General features: G+C 37.6%; 1 protein-coding gene across 1 annotated transcript in view; it reads right to left on the reverse strand.

Moving 5' to 3' along the window:
• LOC124164592 (protein piccolo-like) overlaps positions 1 to 23,566 on the reverse strand; it is a 430,630-nt gene that overhangs the window by 154,837 nt on the left and 252,227 nt on the right. The gene's annotated exons all lie outside the window — the stretch shown is intronic.

Raw genomic sequence — 23,566 nt, forward strand, 5'->3', positions numbered from 1 at the left:
CGTCACTTTTGGTTTTTCGGGGTCACTGAGTTTTTTTGCTTTGTGTCATATATAAACGTTGCTCATCCCCTGTAATCTAAATATAAAGGCTGGTTTTTAAAAAAAATGTTTTTATAAGAGCTTATTTTGTCACCATTCCACGAACTCGGGAACCATTGATTTGAAACTGTAAGCAATATACCTAGTTAAATTACACGCAGTATTTAATGAAAATTGCAAAGTGCATAAAAAAAGTGTTTGCGTTGCCATAGTAACTAAGGAGTTGCGACGCCATGCTTATAGACAAGAGTGCTTAAAATTATTTCCACTACCACCTCCTGAAGAATTGCAGTTTCCTCCTGATAAACACCCTGTATTGCTATTCACACACACCGACTTAAGTTACCCCTCATCGGTGAATGTCCACGTAGGCTTCATCTATTTCCATCTCTAGCGGACGTTAGCTTGAAGCCACAAACATAATTTCCTTCCCGTGTTGAACAAGGAGGAGACAAGCGATGTCCTAAGCTGGAATGAGGATGTTCTATGCAGGTAGTGACAAGATATTCGGTTGTTGTCGGGAGTAGCCGACAGATGGTATTGTCGGCCGTCCAGCCAAAGATTGAAGAAGTCCGTCCACATATTCGCATTCGAGGCCGGGCGAGCAGTTTCCGTCCAACGGCAGATGGATAGCTACGCGTATATATATAACTGTTGAGAGTCGGCGGGCCGTGTTACGCGAACCCGGAAGCAGCAAGAGAGAGAGAGAGAGACAAGGGGCACGTTTATGCGGGCGGACAGACAGACACGGACCTCATCTTATAACGTGTCCGCGGGGAAGAGGATTTCTACGACATACCCTACTCGAGACGAAACATTAAAGGAAGTATATGAGCTTCGAAATATTACATTCAAAAGGAATATCGTACACATTGTTATTACAGAAAGGCCTTTTTCTGTCATCCGTATATGCTCAGTTAATATTCCACATACTGTGATAAATGAGGTATGATTTTAAACGTTGATTTACCGGCTTCTGACGAAAAATACAATCTCAATCTCAAAGTTTACCATTGAACCATTATTTATCATTATTTACTAGTTCAGTACTTACCAATTTGACTTAAAAGTTTCGATTTTTCCATGTGGATTACTCGTTCGAGATATACCGACTTGAAACATTTTTTTTAAAATCTTAACTTGAAAAAAAAGTTTAAAAACCCATTAACACCGTTTCCTTAATATACTTATTCCCTAATAGCGTGAAAATGCGATATTTTCGCACGGGTTACCTAGCTATTTAATTAAAGGTATTAATGTCAACATTCCCTGGAACGATATTTCATTGTTATAAACGGAACAAAAAATTAAAAAGCATCCGTACAAATTAAAAAATATGAACATTACTCACAAAAAAATTCCCTCGTTGGAAGCCATGTTGCACTTCCTCTGATTTCTTTCCAAAGACACTTCCCACGCATATATATTTCCTGAGGGGTGGGTCTAAAAGTAACATACTTCAGTTCGCCAAAGTATCGAACACGTAAATGTTCTTACACCGAGTTTTAATACATTAATATAAAATTGAAAAAAAAATTCAGTATGAGCGATTGACAGTACACATCTTCAATTTCATATTAAGGTATGAGAGCCCTGAATAAGACTATTTACGTTCTCGAAACGTTGGCGAACTGAAGTATTTATCGACCAACACGTGAAGAAATATACCTGTTATTAATTGAGGTGGTTAAAAGCCAAGGAGTACAATTGTTTTTTTTTCTGAACAGAGTTAGGTGCAAAAATTGATAGAAAAAATATATAACACATGGTGGCCAAGGGATACAAGTAATTCTCTGTTCTGTGCCTAGATTCAGTGAAAATAATTTGCACCGCTAAATATCTAGTAGATCTCGTTTGCTTTCTTTACCTGATTTCTGTAACTATGTCTGTTTAGAAAAGTGGCGCCGACTCCATGGGGCCTGTCGAGGCCTGAGCCCCCTCAAAAATTAATTATAGGGGTGAGGAAAAATGTGTCAGGCTTGTCGATTTTCCCCGGAGTGTCCAGTTATCGAGAGTCGAGTTTTCAGGGTTCGAATATTACGTCGGACAGAGGTCCCTAGATTCCGAGGTTCCTTTCTTATACAGGTTCCTAGATTGTCAACATAAAAGCCTTTCAAGGATAAACATGATGTGACTTTGCAATGAGTCTCACTCATTGAGATTTCTCACTTATCGAGGTGTGACAATACATAGAGGACAATAATACTTAAACATCAATCAAAACCATCCTCACGGTAACGAATTTTAAAATAGTATTTCTTCACGAATGAGATTGTTCACTAATTTTTTCTTTCTGTCGATTAGCATGGCGTTTGAAAAAAAAAAAAACACTCGTAGTTTAACGCTTTTCGATGCGTCGCATACTTCTAGAGCTATTCCCCAACATTTCAGCGATGAGTTGATGACGTCACGTACCCCTCCTTAGAGGGTCACCACTTCTCAGCGAATCCTACTTTAATAGCATCATCATTTCGTTGCCCTTTTTTTTTTAACTCTATTGAAGGATGTTTTCCTCATTGAGCTCTTAACTACAAAAGAGTTCATGAACAGGAACTCTAATTACGTCACCAACTAATTAAAAATGGGGGGTAACTTAACGAGTTCCTTTCATGAGCTGAGGATAGTGCCATTGCGATTTCACATACGTATTTTGACTTCATACAAGGCAACCTTACAACTCAACGCTTGCTAACGGGCGTTATATTCTGGCAGTGAGCAAATACGAATGGTAAAAAATCCTTCACCAATTAAATAATCCATAACTCTTCTTCAATTCTCTATTGGGGACTGACGACCATATTTTTTATTTACATGAACTGAGATAATTTAAATTCAGAGCCAGGAACACTTCAATGACGTAAAATAGCGAATAAAAGGGGACAAGGGCTACTCGGCGGTGATAAATCAATGAGCGACCTAGTTCTGGGGACATCTGAACCTTCCGATAGGCGTGACAAAAAGGGAGCAACAAGAGAAAATGACAAATGGTCGGTAAGCGTCGAAACATATTTTTTTGTCTTTTCAATTTCGAGAGTTCCAGATCTCATCTCCATAGCAAATAACCGTTCAATTTTTACTTCGAATCAATCTTTTCCTTTATAATGCTCGTAAATGCGTGGAGTAGCATAGAAAAGTTATGAATTTGAGAGATCACATCATCTTGTACATAAATTTCGGTTAACACCCCTAACTATATCCAGATGATCACTTTGTCCGTCAGCGACGCGAGTTGCGACTTTTGTAAACCTATCTACATCTACATAATACCCCGCAAGCCGCCTAAAAGGCGTGTGGCAGGGGGTGTTAGGACATCAGCCATTAACACATAAAAAGGAAATACTCCAAACGAAATTACGACGAGCATTTATTGAAGTCCTTTATGGTTCGGGGAAAAACGAATTCCTGTATCTATCCTTTCGGCAAAACATCTCTCTTAATTTATCACTTCTGTCGGACCTGGAAATAAAGTGCGGCTCTAATATTAAGTTCTCCGTGTCGCTCTTAAAGATATCCATTCTCAATTGTTCAAGCAATCTAAGCCTAGCGCACAGCCTCCGAATCTCCATCGGATCCCAGCCAAATTCGCTTAAAATCTGGGTAACGCTGTCTGCACGCACGTAGCGGAGAGTAACATCACATTTACAAGATACGCTACGCGGTGAATGTAATATTTTATTTGCCAAAAATTAAGCTCCATATATGTTCAATTTAGCTAAATTGTATAACAAATAGTTTAAACAAAAAACGGATTCAAACATTTTATGTGAAATGTATTCCTTTGGCCGACTTGAGGATTCTCCTATGTAATAAAAATTATAATAATGTTGAGTTTACGGAAAGAGAGAAAACACCAAAATATCAGAATTTGGCCGGTGAAATAGAAAATATTTGGAAGTTGAAAGACGTCATCATTCATTCACTGATGATCTCTGCGGAGGGAGTCTTGTCTAAAAGATTAAAAAAAAGAAGTCGAAGACCTGGGAATTAAAAAAGAACTGATTAACCTCGGGCAAAAAGCTGTTTTACTACAGACCTGCCAGATCGTGAGAAGATTCCTGAGTCGGGCATGATCGGATAGTGTAGGATAGGGTGAATTCTCTTCCTTAACATCCAAGCCTAATCCTAATTTGCCCTAAGGATAGGTGAATATTACCGTCTGGTGTAACCAGCTGAGGAAGTGCATGAACTAATAATAATAATAATATTACGATCTGCCTATTCAAACAGATAAAACTATAGTTAATAATAGACCAGATATAGTGTTGATTGACAAGAAATATAGAACTTGCTACATAGTTGATATTGCCGTGCCACTGTCGCATAACATCGAAAAGACAATTACAGGAAAAATTAACAAGTACCAAGAATTGGCAATAGAAATAAAAAGAATATGGAATATGGAACAGGTTTATATAGCTCCAATTGTCATCTCAGCTACCGGTATCATTCCAAAACATATACAAAATAGTTTCAAAATACTCAACCTCCATCCAAATACATACATCAAACTGCAAAAGGCTGTAATAATTTCAACCTGTCATATCACGAGAAGATTTCTCAACCCAATTCAACAGTAAAGAGTTACCTTGGTGAGAACCCGTGCTCTTAACACTAAAGCTACTCAGTGAAAACTGAAGAAAATTAAAGAACAAAATAATAATAATAATGTCGTTTATTTTCGTAGGCACTGGGGCCCATGAGAAAATAAAAGTACAGCTTTCTATTCAGCAATGTTGATCTCCTATGTAATATGGGTGGTTTTTACCTTGGCAATTAATGTGGATAGTTATTAGTGTTTTCTTTACTCTCTAAGCTCGTTCGAGGACACCGGAACTTTGTACGATGTTTTTTTTAACTCCCTCCTTACGGGGTGAACGGCCGCCTGATGCCGTTGTGCGTCTCTCCAGTTCTCTTCCCACGCTGCGTTTCCTCTTTTGGCCCATTATCCCTTTCACTCGCTTCCTTCCTCAGTCCGTGCCGGAGGTTCCTCAGAGAAATGAAGCCAACGTCACATTTGATGCGTTTTTGCTGGGTGACTTTGAAAACCTAGACTCGTTCGGGAATTTTCTGGGAAGCGGGAAAGGACATATGGAAAGATGATGTGGTCGAATCGGGTCTCACCACTGTCGAAATCATGTCCGATGCTGCAGGGGCGCAGCTAGAAATTAAGGCTAGGGAGCAGGAATAGAGGGATCATAAACTTTGCTATTTCCACATGGTAATTTATTGAGACCGACCATGAATTCGTTACAGAGTAACATTATCAAGGTGTACTCTGTAACGAAACCATGGTCGGTCTCAATAAATTACCATGTGGAAACATCCAAGTTGTTGATCCTTCTATTCCTGCGATTATGGATTTCCACCAAGTTACGCCCGCTACTATTAATTAAGGCTAGGGAGGTTTTAGACTCCCCCAGTAGTGGTATGGAATACCCGCCAGATGCTAGGTTCCTCCCCTAGAATTCAAAATGGTGAGTTTTATGGCTTTCTGATGGATATTTTATCAATCCTTACACTCTTCTATAAGTAATATAAATCCAATTAAGTAAAATGGATTTAAACGTTACTCTGATCTCTGGGGGGGGGGGTTATCCCCTAACCCCCCCCCTTCGCTGCGCCACTGCAGTGCTGCTAAGTAGAGCACGTTAACCTACGAACTTACGCTTTTCCGCCAATATTAGCGATTTACTTGGTCACGTGACCAGTAAAACTTCTTTTTTCTACTTGTGATATCGTTGAAAATATACTTTTGTACTGTAATTTTTAGATATCCGTTGGCTATAGAAAGATTAAATACCAGTGTTAGTGCGGGTAAATGACTAGTTTAGCCTCGTAAAATTTTATTTTCAGCTGAGCTGATTTGTAGATAACGTAACCGTGGTGATTGATGATAATTTTTCCCTGGGAAAAGATATTTGAGTCATAACTTCACGAAGCCTACCAAAGAAGTAAGTAGAAAAGGTTTAAATTGTGCGTTCCATAGTTTATTTTTATGTATTACCGAGTTATGACCAAACATTTCACCGAATAGTAAACATTGACCCTTTTGGGATTGTCAATGTTTTGGTCAAAGTGGGCGTGGCTCCTCCTCCCCAAGCACCCCCATTCCGGCCACACTTCGCTCCACGCTCGAAACCAGTGGTGCCCCCTCCAGATATTAACAACTCCCTTGGTACATAACGATACGCGTAGGCCGGGACAGCTAATCGCCCGAGCGACGATATAATAGTTAAAACAAAACAATGCAGGGGCGCGTTTGTCTTTAAGGTGAATAAGAACGATTGCTGCTGTTTTATTACGATTTTCGCAAAGGTTTTTACATACGTTTTTTGCACTAATTGTCCACTGCTAATACCCACCACTGTCTACTAACTAATATTTACATCCTCCTTGGGTAAACCCCTCCTTCCATTTCAAAATCCTGGCTTTATCACTGGTGGAGTATCCTCCGTTGAAATATCGTGCCTTTCCCCCAACCCCCTTCCCTTCGAACAACCTCTTTGGGAAACAGCCATTATTAGCATCGAAATAAACGGCTCTAGAGATTACCGGATTTTCGCTAATCCGTCTCGATTGCTATCGGTAACCAAGTGACGTGATATGAGTACGAACAAATGAAACTCGCTTCCCGTCGCGTCACACCCGATCAGGACGGGGGAAGAGGCCGCGGTTTATGTGCTTCACAACGGAGGAGCTCATTGGAAGGGACTCGCGCGAAGCATATCGCCCCGATACACGAGTTCGTCGAGAGTTGGACAGCGGTAATTCATCAACGTCCTCTTCATCTCACGTGACAGCGGGTTTAGCGTCAGGTAAGGGAAAGAGGTCAGCAAAAAATATGAAGGAGCGAACGATACGATCCTTCTTGAGTTTCACTTTACTATCGGGCTGAGCTTGCCTTAGTAACGAAAAAAACACATAAAACAAGACTTCTAGGTCCTAAAAAAAACCCAGCAACAATGCCGGAAAATAACGATAAAACAAATAATTAGCAAGTCTTAACAACTAAACAAACTCTGTGAGCAAAAACTAAAACCAGCAACAATGCAGAATAGAAATAATAATTATACATACAAAATAATCAGTGATTTTTACACTATATTAATAAGCATCAACTTAAAAGTACATCATAATCCTTGTCATGATCCGTATTATCGTATATCCGTAATTATCGTATATCATAATCCATCGTGATCGCCACGATATTGCATTAAACCCAGCTGATACATGACTGATGTGCATGGAAATTTTCATAACCCTCTAACTTTTTTTACAGATGAGATAAGAGCACTCATTGAATTTTAACAGTTACTATATAGCAAAACTTATGGAAAATTTGTATTATCTTCCTCGGCAAATATATCATCTCCCAGCTTCCCCAAGTGACTTAAGGCCAGTTTGGTAGCTATGTGTTTGAAGAAATATCTATTCATTCGAAGATAAATAGAAAAAAGCCGTTTTGAAGAGAAAATAAAATCTCCTATGCAACATTCAGCTAGGAAGAATAGAGCCGATCACCGAAATATTACTGAAACATAAAAAAACCTAACATAAATACCGATAAAACCATAATCATGGAAAGAATTCGCTCGCGTTATTTCCAATGTTAGTTCAATAATATCGTATGGTATATCTGTTGCGATGACAAAATGCGGCCACTCTCAAGACCCGAAATCGCATATTTATTCAAAGAATTCGATAGACGAAAGGTACAGATAAGTTACTACGAAAAAAATCTAGTTAATTCTAGTTAATCTATTTCACCGTCATTCTTCAACCATTATCTCAAAATTTCAAAATAAAATAAAACGCATAACCTTCCGCTCACTTTTCATGATTTGGTGACGTAATTATAGCACCGTCTAATTAACTCGGTCATTGAACAACGAAGGCCCTCTCGAGAGTTAAAACAACAATGAACCGCGCGAGGTCAAGGAATAGTTTAGAAAAGGTGACCCGCTCGCCAAGAGTCGGTGACGTAATCAACTTATCCGCATAAGGATTAAGTACGTGTATTTTTCGACGCAAATAGCCTGAGAATTACACGACGGATCGAAAAATGGAAAAAAGTCAGGTCTCTTCATTGTTTAAACACTATTACTATCGACAGCAAAAATAACTAACGAGTTTATTTACGTAAATTGTAAACCAAAACACTCCATTCCAAGAATGATGTGAAATAACAAAAGACAAACGAAACTGAGAAAAGGTTAACGAGCACGGAGTATGATACTGAAAGAAGACAGAGCAAGTGGATGGAGTAAATAATTGCAGCCGACGAGAAGTTGACTAATGATCGACCTCAGGAACGATGAAAATGCATGCAATAGCAACGTGAACCACGGTAACCACCGCATGACCTTAGTAAGAAAGTTCAACAACTTCATTAGTTTCATAAACGTTCTCTTGACGTACTCAACTTGATGGATGAATAACAAATACGGCGCATGCATAATGAACCCCCTTGAGGCTTCTTTGTTTCATAAAAAATTGAAATATGCTATGAATGATAGGGTTATTTATTCGTCATGACTTGGAAAATCTTCACGAACAACCTTTGATGATGTTAGGATATCCCAATTGATCGCGGACGCATAAAATTAGTTTTACAATGACAACTACTTCATCGTCAAATAAAAAAAACTGAGCGTGTGCACCACATTGATATCAGAATCACAATAACTACGGAAGACATTAAAAGAACACCGAAGAACTACATAAATAAATCTGGCTGCACATTATATATCATCTGCACCGGTGTAACAGTTCGATTATCCATGTTTTACCTTCACTTTATTGCTCGAAAATTTCAACAATTTTGGAGAGAGTGAGAAGCGAAATATGGATTGCCAACCGTATGAACAAACTGTAGTTATCGATCGAAGCTCATATCAGTGCCGAAAACAATTATTATTTCAACGGATAAAATTTTGGCATAAAAACAAAATATAGAGTTATAGCTATGTTTTATAATAATTTATATCATAATAAAAAACAAATACAGCGGTAGGTTAACAAAAAAACTAGAATGTGACACGTACCTTCTCTGCGATATTCGTTTATGGTTGCCAAGCTAATACCGTGTATGGTTTCCTATCACTTTTGATTAATGAAATAACAATAAATTTTTTCTTAAAATGCCTGTCTGATCATTTATTGCAACTATTTTTGGTTTTGAAAACATATACCACTTCTTTACATAATCCTTATGATAAATTATATTCAGCAAGCAAAATGTTGGCATTAGAAAAATATTCCAATGTACTTATCAATTTAAATTATTTCCGTTCTTAAAATAGCATTTTAATTTTATCAACACAAGACCGACACCCAAAGAAACTGCATACACTAATAAATAAGTGGTCAAGAAAAAAAGAGAAACTCGTTTTTTAAATCATAACATTTTTTAAATTCTCAGGTAAATATATTCCATTATTTTTATAAAGGGGGTATTTGCCACTTGGGACCTATTGACTACGTCGCTGCAGGGGCCCTAGGGTAAGCACCTCGACACTGGAGTAGTACACAGTTATACAGACTTAAGCGAGTCGCAGAAAACAGAAAGGCGACCACCTCGACACTGAAGTGGTAGATAGTTATGGTTAGTCGCATTCGCAGAAAACAAAGGAGAAGAACCTACGCGAAGAGAAACACATTAGCGAATAGGAAATCCGAGGCGAAGGTCCAATAGAGGAGGCCCGATCAGATCCCAAATAAGGCTGATTTCTGTTGCCACTTCAGTCGTATTTTAATCTGTTTTCAAAAATGGCCGCGGCGAGGTGATGAGTGTAATTCGATCCACTTTTTCCCAATATTTTACAGCGTTATGTCCTTCACTGCGAGGAATAGCATTGTAAAGTAATGAATTTGATAGATTACATCAAAATGTGTATAAATTTCGGTCAATACCCCTAATTATACCTCATTTCCCCGTGATACTCGGATCAATTTGTCCATCAGCGACACGCGTGGCGACTTTTGTAAACCCATTTAAATTCGCGGTGCGTGACAACACATTTAGAGGCGGACTTGAGCATCCTCTTTTGTAATATTCGTGAGGAAATCTATCCGACTGGAGAAATTTTCAAAGGAGAAGAAAAACGAAGATTCCACGGTGTCCAAGTTGACAGGAACGCGTGACTAATGAAGAAATTCTGGGAGCGGGCGTGGGAGAAGACGCAGACAGGAAGAAGAAGGAGGAACAAGAGGAAGGCGATGACTAATTGGTCGCATATTTCAAGAACAGTGGCAGGGCCACAATGAAATATATAGACGGGAAAAGAACACGAGTCGCTGAGACAAGAAATGGAAGGCCAAGGACGAAATTCCAGAGATAAGATTTGACGGAGCGATCACGAAATGCCGTGGGTTCCAACGAGATGCAGATTTTGCAACACCTTGCTTGAAAATAGGCCGTTGACCGAAATTTTACCAAGAACTCCGTAGAAGAAGTAACTTTGTACGCAGTTAGGCGCACGAGTGCCTAGTTTTATCCTTACACCAAGAATTAAATTCGTTTTTAAGAAATCATTAGGCTTATCCGGGATTCGAACCCGGATATTACGACTGCAGGTTAAGAATACTGCTAGTTACATCACCAAGCCGTCTTCTAACAAGGCGAATTTCGGACTGGTTATAACTAAAAAGGTGTTGACGCCTCAAGTCCACCATGTGCCACAGGAAACGAAGGTCGTGCTTACTAAGCCACTGTCAGAGAAGTAAAACCTATTACCGAAATTCTGTGACGGACGTTTTCCAAAGCACTGCATGAAGAAAGTGATTTTGTACGCGAGCGTGTGTAAAGCTAACTTATAAATTACACCCACTAAAATGTAATTGCAAAGAGAAAAAGAAGCAATAAGAGATTCATTAAAAATAATTATCCCTGCCAAAGACGTGAAAAAATATTACAAAAAGAAAATATTTTTGAAAGAGAAAAATGGCTTGCAAATAACTTCCAATGATTTAAAAGGCAAGCGATATTTGTACTAAACTCAAAGTCCTTCAAAAAATGGGAAAAGTTGTAGGACAAGACATTTTGTCGAAAATTACCAACATAGGAAGCATAGTATGCCTGAGGTACTGGCGAATAAATACTGCAAATATTAATACATCATTGCAATATTGCAAAGCAATTCAAACGATTAAATGGGCATAAGAGCGCAGTTGTTAGCACTGTGAAATGCATTACAACATCAAAAATATAAGTAGATGAGAACATATATTATACTCGAGGTATTATAAAAAGAAAGGCCAAATCATTATTCTTATTACTAAGAATAATAGTGATTTGCTATTATAAGTTACACTCAATTTTATGGTTCGCCTACTCAAATTCAAAATACTTCACATGTGCTCCACAATAAGTATTCCACAAAATCAAGAATCAGTCATATTAATTTACTGAAAACCTTTAATTGATCATTTTAAGTCCTCGAAAAACGTTTCATACTTTTAGACACTCAAAGTAAGAACGCCAATGAAAGGAAAGAAATTCAATCCAATCTTTATATTTCCAACGTAAATATCAATTACCATTGTAGGAGATGTCACGAATTGGTTAAACCATTGCGGTAAATAAACCAATAGCAACGAAGAACACGTTCCCATACCTGATCTTATTACCATAAATGCATTTACTTTTTATAACCATAGTAATTTTTTTTCTAATGCTTTATGCATTTCGATATTATGTTTAATAATATCTTATTGCATTTTTATGTATTTTAATGCTTTTGAAGTAGCAAATCTCTAGGTTTTCATCTTAATTTAATCCGAGTGCACCCGTGACTTTATTAAAAATAAAATATGCTACGATACTTAAAAACTTCCTTCTCCACATCGTTAATCCTCATAATGGTCCAATATTTCGCCTACCTCCGTTGGAAAAGTAACTGGCCTCGGAACACACACGATCACACAAAAACCCACGATGAAAAATGGTAACGTTCCTCACGAGATCTGCTCGCTTGCAGGGGGCGATGGGGGATGAGAGGGGGGGTTGGAGGGAGGGGGAGGAATTCACCCCCAACCCCCACATTCCCCACCCGCCCCTCCCCCAGTTTAGTTAGTTTGGGGAGGGGGCGCTAGCATTGATCGTAACAGTCAAGCCCCGCGCGTCGTATATGCCAATTAAAGGGGATGTATCCTAAAGCCAGTTCCCCCGTCCGTGCTACCGGAACGAACTCCACGACGCGGCGGTGTACATAAGATCTCGTCTACGAGCCTAAAAGCCCGCATTCGTTCACCAAACGGCATAAATGAACAGAGTTGAGGGAACACAATTGACGTCGAAGAAGTACACAAAAACAAATGAACGTCTAAGAAAATACAAGTTTCCATGGAGACGACAATATTAGCATTTTAAAAACTTTCATATAGCATCAGCTACTTTTCCGATAGTTCCAAAGATGCTATAATTAGTTGACGTAGCAACAACGCACATTGACTCTTTATAACGTCTAAATTTGATTTATTAAATAAAATGAGAGCACACACCTTACATATATAACACTAATATTAAAAAATGGTTACGCGTTGTTCTTTTAACAGCAAGAAAAAAATGAGTCGCTTCCAATAGTAGGTACACCAATCGTACGGCTAGATTTCACTTGATATTCAAAATTTACAGAATGAGGTCGATTTTTTTGTAATTTATAGGCCGTAAAATACAATGAATTCGAGAAAACTAAAAATAATATGGCAGCAGCCGAAATAAAAATATTCCATCACCAAAGCTTATCAAATTCACATAATCGCCCGTTCCATAAAATTACGGAACACTAAAAATATGTAGTGAATAACATAAATAAATTTACGTAAATGTTACACATGATATACTTCAATCCATAATTGATTTGTATTTCCCTATTGCTAAATATTAAAATTAAAATTTTTTCAGCAATATCACATAACGCTATCTCACGCCGAAAATTACTTTCAACTTGCAACCAGAAATGATTTCCGGCCCCAAGACCTGAGATAATTTTAAGTTTTAATGAGCTTATTTATACTGTTAAGGAATGCCCACAAATTTCAGCTCGCAGTTAAATTGGAGTTGATTTTCTGAGATCCGCCTTCCACTCAATCTATATATCGGGAAAAATAATTTTCTTGAATAACTATTTGAATGAAAAATTAATTTTTTAATGGGTATGCGTCCCAACGCATACACTCTCTAAGCATTTTAAATCAATTTTTGCTTTATTCATATTTCACTGAATGCCTTTCGGGCATGTAGTCCCTTTTAAATTAAATGTCATGAATCAAAAACGTTTTGCGTCCAACTAAATTGGGACGAAGCCGTGTATTTCCTACTTAATGATATGTTAAGGCTTAGTGTGCCTTTTGGCTCATTAAAGGGCAAGTAAGTTTCATTCTTTATGACCGTTCAAGTCTAACTTATTAATTATGACATGAAATACAGATATACGAGCAAAAAACATGCCATCACGGAATATATTTCGCTTATTTTCTCACGACGGCTAAATTCATATAAAACATGAGAATATACCCACCGAAAGGCAGGTACAGTAAAAAATATTGGCCCATTATTCCCTTTTTATAGAAAAATATATTCTCTTTACTATGCGATGGATGCTAAATAACAGATGTTTACCATTGTCCCTATCAACAAGGAAACTACGACGGAGTAACTGCAAACATTTATTCCATGTTTTACTTCATCGAACCGCTTATGGCTCCACTGAATTTCAGGCAGTAGTTTTTCATAAATTTGCTACGCAACAAACAATATTTGAGGGACCAACTGTATACAATATTTTGGTGGTAAATATTATGGTAAACGAGAGCTATGAACAACAATAAACATCGCCATTTTTTTTAGATGCCGTGGGCTCTCGTAATTGGCTCCGGGTTAAAAATATCGGAAGCAACTGAGTGTTTTCAATTTTACACAAAACCAATAGAGAGGTAGAAGGCTCGATCAAACACGTTTTCGCGCAAAATCGGAATTGTTCAAGTTTATAAAAACAACGGTAGCTTAAATTTGCGATAAAGTACACAATGATTTTATGCTTAATATTCATAAAGGCTCATAGCTATTGTAAATAAGTAAGTATAATAGATACAACCACATTAGATGTAAACATCTTCAGTAGCACCTAAAATATTGAGTAAGTAATATATCCTAAAACCATTCATATAATAAAGTCATGGAAAAACGTAAAATTAGAGAAAATACAGTTAAAAATTCGTAAAATAAAAATGAAGGAGAATGCAATCACAAAGCAACTTTTGGAAAACAACATCCTGCGGTGAATACAATTAAAACAAAATCATATAAATAGGTAATGTGTACGAAAGGGAATAATGCATCGCCTCCCAAGGCAGAGGGAAAATGATTTCTCTTTCAGTTGGCCTCAGCGTGTAGAATAAATTAGTTTCCAATTATACATATGCCGCTATTCAAACTTATATAACTCACAAATGTTAGTTCGTCTTTATATTCCACAAGTTGATTACCCAACCTTGGAAATTTTACCAGCAGATTTCCAAAGAAAGCAACCAGGAAGAAACCATGCATATTAAGTATTACCTTTACTTGTGAAATAACCGATTATTTAATGTCAGCACTTAACAAACGGAGGAGACGCGGTCGAATGTTCTTAGGGATTTAATTTATAGGGATCATTTATAGGTTTTAAGTTGGTTGAAGCCATCGGACACCCAAAAAAAATCCTCGATGGCCGAGGTAGGCCCGGGAAAGGAACTGCCCCCTGAATATATAATATTCACATCCATGATACTTGGTTCGAGGTGAGCTCTACCCTCACCTATCCAAACCAACCTTCGGGTCGAATCACTGAGTGAATGAAATAGTATGTTCGCGGTATTTATTGCTCATAAGAGCACACTCATGCTCCCGACACGAATTGATTTCCCGATGAGTTCAGCATAATAAAGCCCATTCCCTCATTTCCATCACACTCCGCAACCTTCGCTTGTTTTAAACGGCCTCGGGCGTCGCACGGTGATGAACTCAGAAAGTCCGCGCGCCCGGCGCTTCGTGTTTGTTCTCCGCGAGCTACCGAGAGGGAGAAATGGAGCTGAGTTGGCCGCTAGAGATAAAGACTGAGCCAACTCGGAAATAGTTGTTGACTTTGGGAATCAACTCGAGCTTATAAAAAAAACACGCAGAGGAATATTTGAAGGTTTTTCCAGAAAGTGCATTCATCTCGGGATATTTTCGTCCGGAAATTTCGACGCATTTTTACATTTTATCCCAGATTCGCGCGGTAAGAATTTCGTCAGCTGGTTAAAATGGAAGGTTAAAACAGAGGGTAAGGATTTTTGGAAAGCCAATAAAAAGGGGAATAACGACTCAATTTTAATAAAATAATATCAAAAGTTATTTGTTCATTTTCAAATGATTTTATCAAAATTAATTCAATAGGCCACTTCAAAAGTGATATATCACCACTTTATCTTTTTACTAGTTGTGATGAATATATTTCTGCGGTTTATGATAGAATATATTTCTGCGGTATCCATCAGAACCAAAAAAGGAATAAATATTTTCAAATTTAATAAGAATAATAATATAATATGAGAGTTTGAACTCACGAGTGCCCGCCCTATTGTGGAATAAGTTCACTGAATTTGAAGCTACAATTAAATGTAGGGATAAGCATAATTAAATAAATGATAGAAAAATAACGGTGGAGTAGAGTTGAATTAATTAAACTATGTAATTTAGGTAGGGATGAATTTACATTGCTATTGCTGCTGTTGTTAGATCATAATGAAGCACAATTAAGTCAAATGAGGAGCACACGTAGCCATCAATTTGAAAAAAACAACATTGCCAACTGTGTAACATCAAACATTTAATGAATCCAAAATTTGATATTGATTTGTAATTAGAGATTTAGATTTTTAATTTTCAAAAATTAAAAAAGGTAACATCAATTCATATACTTAATTTAAATAAAGTGTTGCCCATAAATTTTTTTTCATTTTCAAATCGAATAGGCAACTGCAAAAAAAGACTCATCAACACTCTTTTTTTACTAGTTGATATTAATATTTCCCTGTGGTTTTCATACCCTGGGGCACCGAAAAAGGAATGTATATTTCCACTTAAATAATACTAATAAAATGATAATATAAAGTAAAAGTTGTAATTCACGTGTACCATGAATGAACATTTTCCTGAATCTGTAGCTAAATTCTATAGATTAGATAACGGAGCGTATCTTTTTAACTGATACATACATACATTGTTATCATAAAAACGAACTGGTGCTCTGCGAAACTGAGATTGTACATCGGTGTCGCACCAAATTAAGTAAACATAGTATAGGTTAAAAATATAACTAAAATAAAATATAACTCTGTATATACCCTATCTATATGCTACATTAAGTTAAACATGTTATTATGAACTACTTTGTACTTTCCACTCATGTTTTTAATCACCAATTTCCCCTATCTAATCCAATACTAATAAGTTGTTTACAAGGGGTAGAACCAGAAAACGACACATAGCTATTTAAAACGGTCGGGTAACTTAAAAATGTGTGAAATTTATGACGTACATTTTACATTATACATTTACATTTCTTCGTCATTTATAGTCGCATATCTTTTAACATCTTTAACGCACAGAAATTCAACGATTTGTGTTGATACAATGTGTGGAAGCTATGAAGAACATTTAACATGATACATTTTCAAATCTTTATCATTTTTAAGCCGCATATCTTTTAACGTGTTAAAATTACGTAAATTCAACAATGTGTTTGTGTGGATACAATGCGTGGAAAGTATTAACATTAAACATTTCCACATCGTTATCATGTATGGTAGCACATCTTTAACCACCTTTCTAACCCAGAGCTGCTTCTGGGAGAAGTTAAATTTCAAGGCTTTTCATTTTTTAAATGCGAAAATTTTATGCTCAATCTTAATTATTGTGGCAGCTAAATATTTCGCCATTAGTCTTTTCAGCGCAAAAGAACACGTAGTTTTTATATTTCCTGAATAAATCTGAAAATTTATACATTTTTCGTGTTGCTCAGAAGCAACATTGGGTTATCATGGGTTAAACATATTTCACGCTCGGAAATTCAACGAAGTATCGTCTTCATGAATTAATTTAACGATGTATTAAGTTTTAAACGAGCTACGGTACGTCACAACAAAATACTGGACGAGAGATAGCGATGCGTCCTTCTCCGGCAAAGTTTCCTTCAGTCAAAGTAAAAGTTCACAAAGTCTAAAAAAAAAAACGAAAAAAAAACACAAGGGAAACAGAGATCGCATCAGCTGCAAACGAAAGTGGGTGTGATGCCGGGGTCACACGTCTCCTCGTTCGGTTAAAAGGATACGAAGACACGTCTCTCTCTCTCTCTCTCTTTTTCTCTGAATTGCGCGCGACGTTTCTCTTTTATTCCTCATTTGATCCCGTGGTGAACGAGAGATGAGTCCAGAGGACCGGAGCCTGAATTAACGCGGCCGTCTCGAGAAAATCATTAAAACTGCCAAACGAAGGAGAGACAGAGGAAGGAATGAGGTCACGTGGGCTCGGGAATGTTACCGAATGGCATGACTGACGAAAGATTAAGTTAAACTTTGAAAAAAAGAATGAATTTTAGCATTTGAAAAATATAGCGTGCACATTAAAGTTCGCTAAGGTCAAAAAATAGTGACTCTTTCGTTGAAAGATACGATGAAAGAATATAAACACACTTTTTAAATTTTCACTGAATTTATTTGCTGGTACGATCCGTTTCGACGCTAAGGCGTCATTCTCGAGTACTCACATTCTCACACATGTACACACTATTTACATGTACACTCAGTGCACACATGAATTTTCAAAAAAGTTGAAGCCGAATCTATAGATGTCGAAATATACGATTTACGTTTCTTATACGTACGCAGGTTTTTCTTCACGTGCTAAGATTTAATTTGATTAAAAAAACTGTTAAAGTTAGCTATGATAGAATAATAGTGAATTGTTCGTTGAAAAATACAATTTACGTTTATTTTAAGCAACTTTTTTCTCACGCGTTAAAATTTGGTTTCACGAAAAAGAAGGTTAAATTTTCGCTGAGATAAGAATAGTGACTTTTTCGATGAAAGCTACAATTTACGTTTCTTTTATGGAGGTTTTTATCCACGTGAGACGCTATTATGTAGTTGGTAAACCACTTCTCTTTATATTTCGATGAATGATTTGTAATCGGCAATTTGATAGAGGCCGTCTGCATTAAATAAATCATTAGCCTCCTTTCTGTTAATGGGTATCAATAGTTTAGTCAGAAAGATATTAGCTTTAATAACGCCAAATCGATATTACCACATCTAATAACTCATTTTTAAATTGTCTAGAATGAGAAAAAATATGCGAAAAATCAACTGCGAAAAAAATCATTCGCTTTGACCGGGAATTCGAAACCGGATTCCCCCGATTTCCGGTCGAGCGCTTTAGCGAGTTAAGCTTCCGAGGCGATTGTGCTAGAACGACAGTTTTTCTGTAGTATCCACAAACATCCACATGGAAGAATGACGCCTCGGTAGCTTAACTGACTAAAACACTCGACCAAAATATCGGAGGATCCGGTTCGAATAGCGGTCAAGGCGAATGATTTTTTCTCTGTGGATTTTTCGCACAATCAAATGGAATGTTTACAAAGACGGAATAATCCCAGGATTTTAAATAATCATTTATAAGCATATCGTCCCCCGTTTTCGAAATCATAAAAAGCAGTGAAGATAGGTGTTTCAAGTTATGCCTCACCTTTTGGCTTTTCGAATCCCGGTCAAGGCGAATGATTTTTTTCTCTGAGGATTTTTCGCACAATTTTGGCATTGCGGGTGACTCCCGTAAAGATATCACCGTGGCTAGTCCCGATATCCTCAAAAAAAGTAATTTTATTTTCAAATAAATGGAATTCGAAAAGCGATGAAAAACAGAAAAAAATCGCGTGTTAATTGAAGGATTTGTGTACCACATAAAAATTTCATCAAATTCGAGGTTCATTATTGTTGTAAAAATGTATTCTTTCAGTCCTTCTGGCACATAATTTTCTCGGATTTCGATGGATACGAAAAGTAGGCGTTTCTGCTTCTCGGAATCCGCCGGACAACCACCGAGAAAATGTAAACAAAGAGGGTACCCGAAAGTTTTAATTATCGCGTCGAAAAAAATGTAAAAATTGAAACACAGCACAGACTTTCACTGGGAGAGCTGCGAAATCCTATAGCCATGGGTGTGATAATGAGAGACAAAAATTTACTCGCAACTTTTTCAACCATGTTTTAGTCTAAAATCTGAATTTGTTTGGAGCAAAATGATTTATCAAAAAAAAAAAAATTATTTCCAGACTGTTTGTCTCCAATATTGGGACATAATATTCTGATACGCTTGAGCAATTTCTTATCCTTAACTGGAAGGATATGGCTTAGAGACGGAGACGATATTCGATGAAAGTGTGTGTTACCAAAATATGGTTAATGGGTTAACCCGTAAATAAAGAAATAAAACTGCAGTTCAGTACATCCGCTATCGTTTGTTAAATAGAACACCAGCAAAAAACTTTCCCTTATCTCCTTCCATTACCTGCTCAATACTTCCTTCAATTGTTGCCATAGATCTTTGATATACTAGATTTATTTATGAATTATCTCTGATTGTTTCAAGATTGCGATGGCGCGAAAGAATTGTACATGCATCGATATTCATTTCCTTACTCTTTTTTTTTCGGCGCACTAGCGCTAAAAATCGTAAGTTGGCAGCGTTAGGTACTAAGGACTATGATGCTAACTCCGTGCGTTTACACGACGCGTCGTCGCGACGTTTTGAGGCAACGATGATACAAACCGTGGTCGCTATGTGCATAGTGTAAAAAGGGGTATAAGGGACTCGTATTGCCAGTCATAATTACAGGGGATCTACTAAGTTCGAAAATTATTAGTAAAAAGACCATCATTGTTATTTTAAATTACAAAAAAACTTGTATGACAAAATAACTGGGACATTGAAGTGCAAGTCGCTTAAAATGAAAGGTAAATACCTAGGAAAATGAGGGACATGAACATAAAGCGTACGTGAAGTAAACTTTTTCAATTCATCGCACGAGAAAAACTTGCGAGAGAGACAGAAGTACATAAAATGTAGCAGCATACCATGGATCGAACGCCGATATCGAATCGTGTCCGCTCTCCAAACACAGTTCATCCCGCAACTTACAACCTCTACAAACTACACACGCCACACCAAAACTTACCGAAGTCGCAGGCGGGCACGGCATGAACGGGGCAATAACGTTTTCTTAACGGCTGGCGAGGAAGTCTTCCGTGACTGAAATTCCCTCCGGCTAGACAAATTACATACGGGAGATATAAGCTGAGTCAGGAGACTAGCAAGTTATCCACACTCGCTCCACCGAGTACGTTCGCAGGGCGGCACATTCGAAGGGGTCTATTTGGATAGCGCCGTCGGCAAACTTACGGAAAAGGGAACCTGCTGTGAGTGAGTTTGTGTCTTGAAGGCACGAAATTTGGTCCACAGCGTGGCCCAGATACGCGCTATCAACTCACGCTCACAGCCAAGAGGTGCTTATTACCATAACAACGCTCAACTCCCTCTAAACCCTAAATCAGTGAAAATACTAATTAATGAATTAGTACAACATCAATACCGCTGCTGGTTGCACTTAGGCCGCTTTATCGCAGCGGATTCACGATTAAGATACTTCGGAGATATAGAACTAGTGCGTAACGTTATTTCGTATATCACTGGAAAACGGTTCATCAAACAATTTTTCGTGAAATTAAGTTTTTAGTTCTACTAACGGTTTCATGAAGACCGCAAATTATATTCACTGACACAAGAAAAACAATTTTTAGTCTTAGTATTGATGATATGAAGACTAAAAATTATTTTAAAAAGCGTAACAATCAAATTATTCAAAATCGTCGCTTTGAATATACGGAATAAAATGCATTATCATAAAAAATCATAGGAAAGGAGATATTTTCACAACAAAATGGTGTATAATTGTAATTCAGATTACAACCATTTTCAGCCAGAAACAGCGGATTAATTAGGCATTATTAGATGAAATGAAGATGACCTTTAATTACTTCCATAGAAATACGCTACAAAAAGTGTTTTTACATGCATTTCCTCTAGAATAATTGATATGTTCGCCAAATAAGTATACTACACTATAAATATAATTATTCACTTGCACAGAAAATGAATTTAAGGCTGTTCAATGATCTAAAATTTGAGCTTCGAAAGCCACTTGAGGGGTGAATTATGCAAATTACCTAATCGTACAGATTTAAGTACGCCTTGTCTCACGAAAAATCCGAACATATCTGCGGTTGACACTGAACTATCTCCCAGGTCAAGTTTCAAGACAAATAATTTCCAAAATGCTGGAGAAATAGTTCCGTGAACATCTCGCTCTAGTCCTGGGACAAAGTCCGGTGACAGTGTAAACGCACTCCGTAGGAAACTAAATGGTTCAGTGCTTTTACAGTTTTCCGATAAGTCATTTTAGAAGGAGCGGGGGAAACGCGATGAGGGATGGATCACTGCCATGGCAACGTAAACAAGGCACTGGTCTCCAGAAATCGCATCTGCTCAACATTCACTGGCAAGAGTTTTCCGCAAAGGAGCAGAAGATGCCAACTGTAAAATGAACAGCTGAGTGCTGAGCTGAGTCTCGGCGATAACCTTGGGCATCGAGTCAAGTACTCAATATAGCTCCCTGTATTCAGTATATGATACGTTAAAAATATAATAACAAATAAACTACTTTTTTTTAAAGTATACCGAGACTATCCACGGTGAAAACTTTTACGGAGTCACCCGCAATGCACAAATTGTGCGAAAAATCCACAGAGGAAACAGTCATTCGCCTTGACCGGGATTCGAACCTGGATCCCGGTCAAGGCGAATGATTTTTCCTCTTTGGATTTTTCGCACAATTAAACTACGAATTGACTATGTAAAAAAACCATCGTAATTTCTAACATTTGCCATTTGTAAAATTAGCAATCAAACCAAGAGTTAGGCGATATGATTTTCGAACCTTGAGACACTAAACAGGTTGTTTCATTAAATAAGTATAGTATGGTATTTGGAGGAGGCGACCGACAGCTGAGGTCATTTGCGCCATGAGGGAAGGGTGTGGAAGGAAGGGTGGAGAGAAACCCGGCGTCGGCGTTAGCCTGCTCTTAACGAAAGGCGCCAATGGGACCACGGCTTAACGTCCCATCCGACGGACGGAGTGTTGCGCTTGAAATGTCCTCCACACAACATTCAAGCAGGGATCGGGCAGTCTCTGAAAATTCTCTGCCACTGCCGGGATTTGAACCCGAGCCCGCCGGGTGGGAAGCAAACACTCTAGCCACCACACCAACCCGATCCCCCTCATTAAAAAAATTTAATGCACTTTCAGAATTATTTTTTTTCCTAAATGGTTTACAACACCACAGTCAAGAAGCTTTGGTGATGGAAGGATTTTAAAATAAATTGAAGTTCTGTGGATTGAAGACGTTCTTCATGCCAGTTGCAGGAGAAAAATTTTTCTCTCGGTTTCACATACTCCTACCATCAAAATTTCGTCGGAATAGAATAAACGAAAACTTGGCTATTTCCACATGGTACTTCATTGTGACCGACCATGGTTTCGCAACAGCGTGACATTGTCAAGGTCCACCAAAATATTTTTCTTAAAATATATAATGTATATTAACATTTCGGGTGAAGACATAGTTAAACTCCGGTAAACCGGTCCGGTTAAGACATGGAACGAAGTGAAGATATGGTTAGATGTGTTTTGAAAATAGCCGATTATTTTAGTGCTCCTAATTCTAAAGCCTTCTACCCTTATTTGAACAACTGGTAGGTCGTATGGGCACCTACTACTAATTCGATTGCAGGCGTATTTCTTGAAATTAAATGAAAATTAACGGCTTTTTTTTTAGTTCAAAAGGCATTTTTTTACTAAACGATTTTTTTCGTAACGCATTTTCTGCCGCAGAAATTTCTCCGTAGGAGTGCACCTGATACAATAACGGTTTATCGCCGACCAAATATCAGAAAACATTCGGCTAGTTCGCTGTTATTTCCTGAAATATGTTGCATACTGGTATTGCATTAATAAATACTATCCAATTAACTGATTCCTAGCACGTCGAAATATAATCTTTGCATTTCTACATAAACTTTTTCCAGCCTACCGCTGGTCTTAAGCGACCTCACGTTCCATGTGTCATTTCTCATAACATTTATTTTCTTTTACGTCCTTTATAAGCGAAGGACCTGTTATAAAGGATGTAAAAGAGAAGAAATACGTAGCTATTAAAAGGCTAGGAGAAAAAGGCGGATAGGAGAAAGAGGACTGGGAAGCTGAGTCAAACCAATACTAGGAAATTACATTAATCTTCCGCGACGTCTAGTATCAGCTTTCATCTCCCGAGAATACCAGAGACAAGCAAATTTAAGGAAAACATGAGCGATGAAGTAAGGAATAAATTG

This window comes from Ischnura elegans, chromosome 8 (genome assembly GCF_921293095.1).
Source record: "Ischnura elegans chromosome 8, ioIscEleg1.1, whole genome shotgun sequence".
Classification (NCBI taxonomy): domain Eukaryota; kingdom Metazoa; phylum Arthropoda; class Insecta; order Odonata; family Coenagrionidae; genus Ischnura; species Ischnura elegans.